Source organism: Papaver somniferum, chromosome 1, assembly GCF_003573695.1.
Source record: "Papaver somniferum cultivar HN1 chromosome 1, ASM357369v1, whole genome shotgun sequence".
Classification (NCBI taxonomy): Eukaryota; Viridiplantae; Streptophyta; class Magnoliopsida; order Ranunculales; family Papaveraceae; genus Papaver; species Papaver somniferum.
The window spans coordinates 184,323,747-184,329,746 of record NC_039358.1 but is presented as its reverse complement, the minus strand read 5'-3'; positions in this window follow the sequence as shown (position 1 = coordinate 184,329,746).

The following is a 6,000-nucleotide window of genomic DNA, read 5'->3' as shown; positions in this document are numbered from 1 at the left end:
ATTGCTCAAACCATGAAAAAGCCCAAAAGTCAAATGGTCACAAGACCGACTAGGCTACTCACGCCAAATATTAAAATATCATTATTTTAATATTTTCCAAATTTTGATAAAACGAGCAAAGTTCTACTTGGTCATTCGAGCAAAATCAAGAATTTCAGTCAAAGATCGAACTCTTTCTGAAAATTCAAAATATTGCTCAAACGCACATCAGAAAATGCCGAAACTCTCAGACTGAGACACGGACATTATGGTGACATGGGCATGCTTCCTTGACCGACCAAGGCCGGCCCTAAGGCTTGCAAGGAGCCGGTCCCACACATTCTTATAATTTTGACCTAATTTTCTCAATTGCTCATATTGGGTCCAAACTCTTTCTAACCAACTTAGAATTTTCTCAAACGAACATCCACTGGACCCACGACCACCAAGGGCCAATTTCATGCCCTCTTTGTCGGTCCCTCACTTTTTCATAATTAGGTTTTATCACCTAATGCTCAATTGAGCACTATTTTAATGAATGATGAAATTGGCATTTAATCATCATTCTTTCACCAACCGGTCAACAAAGGACCATGGTGCACGCTCACTTGAGTACTCATTCGCCACATGGACTCCCTCATTCCATATGGTCGGTCCCTCCTCACTCATATCTATTTTCAACAATTCATCAATTGACGAACAATTGATCAAAAATTAGGGTTTTGAACAAACGCTCCACAAAATCATCATTCTGAGCAAGTTCAGACACTAATAAATTTATGTTGATCCAACAATCAACATCTGGATTAATTATATGATATTCAATATTTTAATTAATATTTTTATTGGGTCATGTTACCAATAAATAATCTGTCGAATTGAGCACTACTTGCTCAGCTGCTCGAATATTGATCCAACTATCAATATTCATTGATTCGTCGAATCGAGCAATACTTGCTCAGTTGCTCGAATATTGATCCAACTATCAATATTCGATAACTCGTCGAATCGAGCAATACTTGCTCAGTTGCTCGAATATTGATCTAACTATCAATATTCGGTAATTCGTCAAATCGAGCAATACTTGCTCAGTTGCTCGAATTTAACAGTATTTGCTCATACGAGCAATATCAACATAAGAACATGTATGTTCAACTCATGAATTACTGAGCATTCGTCACTCATGCTCAATTCATCAAAACTTAGACTCACTGTATAATCAGTCGACAACCGACTAATTAATACATGTCTGCCTTGGAGACTTCACAAATCATGAGACATCAATCACGTCACATGGGGGGATATCAATTAGGGTTTTGGTCTGGCGGCCTATGGCACGTGGATTCATCCACGATGATAAATGTAAGTAAGTCGTGTAAACGGTTGAAGGAGTTAGCAAAGTAGTGGGTGGACGGTTAACCACGTCTCCGCACGACCTGGAACTGGTTTCACCACGATTTCCCACTTCCCTACTCTTTCACTCAAGAAACCTTCACACTTACAGGGATCAAGGTTTTACCATTCTGACAATATAAATAAGTCTCTGAATCCATGATTGAAACAAGACAATTTTTTCGAGTCATCACTCTCAGAAATTCCATCAATCAACCAGAACTTACTTTGAACTCAACAATTTACAGAAAACTCACAGAAACCTTAAACACATCCACAATCCTTGATCATCATTGATCCCACACAATTCTCAGCTTCCCTCCTACAGATCAACCCATCTCCCTCTTTGTGACCGAATTGACTCTGGAACGACCATTGACTTGGTTTAGGCCGGAGTCCTACAGATTGATCTCTCGAATCTAAGCACTCCCTTTGCAGTGCATCTGTGTGAGGTTGAACAGTTTTCTCGGTTGAGGAGTCTCGGCAACATGCCCGTCTCTTCAATTCCCTAAAAACCAACAAATCATTTTCCCCCATCTACAACTTGTTATACACAAATGAAATGTACCTTCACTTAGGTTTGAGTAACCGTACCTAGACATGTACACTTAGTCGGTTCAACAATAGTTAACCAATGGTTAGCCATATGAGCACTTTCATATCAACCTTATTCATCTTTGCCATAACTAGTTCAAATGACTCAAATGAACTAGTTTGAGAGTTGTTCAATTTCTAGATCTCATAGAAGTATACAAGACACAATCAAAGCAAAATCGATTTTGATTCACTCGAATCAATTCATGAACATTATAGCCACGGTTTGCAAAGATTGCATTCCTTATTATATAAATATTTTAGTTCATGAATAAACCGATTTTAGAAAGTAACCTACTTAAGTATGCAAACGGGTACGCATACCTAAGTAGCCGGACCGAGTTTGGTTACGCCAGTACGCGTACGGGTGCGCATACCAATTCACACTTCCAAACTCTAGCAGAAATTCACGGACGTGAAACTTCCTCTAGTATGCGTACGGGTACACATACTTTAGCGTCCCGGTTTTGGACTTTTACAAAAATGTGAGGACACAATATGTTTATATCCAAACATGGTACTTGTTCTAAACTCTCATTTCAATCATTGAAACTTTCTTAGAGGATGTTAAAATAGTTGTTATTCACTAACTATTAGCATCAAAGCGATTTTCAAGTTATTGAAATAATATGACTTTCGTCACGAGTAAAGATGAACTTGGCTAAAGCGAAAGCTTACCAACACATATTTTGAGAAATAGATGAGCGAGATAAACTCGGCTTGAAATAGTAAATGTGTATAATTGAAGTCTATATAGCAATACGACTTTTTGTCTCAAATAGGAGATAGAGTAGATAGACTTTTGAGTGATCGATAAGTTCAAGTCTCCACATACCTTTTGTTGATGAAGTTCCACAAGTTCCCTTGAGTAGTTCTTTGTCTTCATTCGATGAATTCAGTGGAGTCTAAAGCTCAACTACACTTACTATCCTAATCCGAGACTTAGCTATAAGTAGACTAGAAATCAAGACTTGTAGTTTTTGGCAACTAAACTTGACAAACAATCTTGAGATAGCAACGCTTGCGAGTTCGACCGAGTGATTCTCTAACAACTTGTATGTCTCAAAATTCCTATACTTTCTAGTCTAACCCAAACGAAGTGACTATAGTATTTAATCAAGCGACTCTAGATGAGTTTGATACTAAAATATGACAACCAAAATTGACATACCAATGTTTGGTAAGTACAACCGATCCATGCTCTAACAATCTCACCTTTTGTCAATTTTAGTGACAAAACTATTATTACATATGGATAAATAAATTACAAAAGAATTCATTTTACATACGCTTGATTCCAAGTTTCAACAACACAATAACCTGCATATATTCAATCAATAAATGCCGTTGTTGATATTTGAACAAATTAAAGCTTTTACTCCCCTCCCCCTAAAGGTAAGCTAGGTAAATATTCAATCCGAACATCTTTATTATTCCCCTTTTGTAGTCAGAATTACTACACAACTATATGATATGTTTCTCCCCCTTAGTCAATGCTTTACTCTTTCATTAGATATAACGTTTACGCACAATTGTCCTTTCCTTAGTGATAAACAATCACTTGTTTACTCCATAAATTTCTCCCCCTTTTTGTCACAAAATGACAAAGGTTCGTGTAAATAAAGGACAAACCGAAAGGATCGTACAAATCTAAAAGACTTGTAAACAACCTAAAAGAGTTAAGCACGAGGGTTTCACATACCACTTTAGATTACCAATATTAAAACTGAAACTACAAAGTAATTTAGTTTCAACATGTTATCAATGAAATAATTTCCCGAAGCAAATAGTCTAACAAATCGACTAAGAAACTTAATTCCCTTGTTAGACTTGTAAACTTAATTCCGAAATCAATTGGACTAAACAAATGATCTTATATTTTTGTTAAGCCTAAACAATACATACAAACCAAAATAAATTGACTTGCACAATTATTTTCTTAGCCGGAAGCAAATGAAACAAAGATATACATTATAGCACCGCAATTGCACCAACTTTCATTAACCAAAAACACTTGATACCCAACAATAAATAAAAAAACCGAAACAATAAGCCAAATAAATTGACACAATTTTTCTTAACCGAAAACAATTGAATCACACACACACACATCCATACACAATATAATGGAACATATCAATTGTACCGAAATTTTGTTAAGCAAAAACAAAATATTTGCAATATAAATAGGCTTTTCTTCAACAGGAAAATGATTAACTAACAATTCGTTACCTCAAATTGCGCAGCCTCTTCTCCCCAGAAAGATATATCATTAAGCGCAAGTTCAAATAAGAACTCTCCCCCAGTGTGTTGTCATCCTCTCGCAAGAACAAAAGAACAACAACAAAGGCAGCCTTTACCAGAGAAAGGTTGAATTGGTTTTAACTAATGCGTGCCAATAACAAAAGTTGAAAACCCGAAACACATATGTTATTTTAAACAAAACTCATGTAAACACAAATTGATTCAACATATTGTGACTTTTCACATATGATTTTCAATCGGAACACCTTATGATCCTTTGATAAAGCCTACCAACATGGGCTAGAACTTAATCCCGATAAATCAAAAGCCACACAAAACATAAGGGTTACATCATATGAGATCGAATATTAAGGTTATTAAAAACCGAAATCAGACATCTCATAAACCGAAAACACATAGCAAAAACATAAGCATTCATTCACAGGCTATATAATCGTTAACTATCACAAGAAAAATTATAAAATAATAATTATATTCATAAATAATGATGATAGTTTTATTCAAAAATAGACCTTATATAATAATTGAAGTAAGTCAAAACATTGATGGTTATTTTCTGGATCAAGTATTATAGAATATAACTTAATCCCTAGTGGTTTTCTGATTTTTCACTAAGGTATCTTCAGAGTTCAAACTCTTGAAGCATGTCTCGAGAGACTTGTCAGCAACCGCTTCTTGTTTTTCAAGCTTTTCAACTTGTTCTTTCATGTCTGCAAGATCAACTTTTGTTTCTTCAATCCTATCTTTCAACCAATCTTGATTTCGAACCGTTATTATGAGATTGGTTCTTAGTTCTTCAAAACCATGGATATAGTTAACCATACTATCATAAGGTATCCAGTTGGTTTCTTTTGGATCTTGAAGGTTGTAAGCCAACAAACATGACTCATCTTGGGATCCGGTAGAACTATCAGATTCATGATCAGACATGATTTTTTATATTATCTTCTTCTTCCTTTATGCATTGATTCCTTGACAATCCTTAACTCTTTGAGCTTCCTCCTTATTTACCTTAGTAATATTGCGAGTTATTAGAGGCATGCTCAAGGATTTAAATAAGAATTAATCATGGTTTCTCAATACAAGCAAGAGAAAGTTTCTCTTAAGAAGAGACAACTTTAAGACCGAAATATCAAGGAATTTTCGAAATTATATTGAGAATATATTTTGTTTCCTGTGACTGAAATTCTCAACCGGTTACACCAGTTACTAAGCTTGGTTACCAATTACAAGGATCCGTCAGACAACACTCGTGATCGGTCACACCAATTACTAGGATCGGTTACACCAATTACTAGGATCGGTCACACCAATTACAAGGATCGATAATACCATCACATGGTGATTACTGAGGATCGGTTACACCAATTAATAAAAACTAGTCATACCAAATCATAAGTCAGGCATTGTGATTAGTTATACCAAAATACATAACCTAAGTTAAGATCGCTTCTACCATCTCACACATATTGGTCATCCAAAGATTTGCAATAAATAGCCGAACCAATAAGCTTAATGCATTTCGATTCACGAAACAAGTTCATGAATGTACTTCCTTTAAACAAATATAAAACATTGTTTCCTATGATGAAATCTTCACCATAACCCATTCACATAATCATAACAATATATACAAGATTATGTCGACGTCATATCTACTAAGTTCAAAAGATAAGCATTATACTTCGTAGTATAATTCCTTAATACTATGATCATACTATTATGATCATGTCACATCACTAGAGTATTATACAATATGTACAGTATATA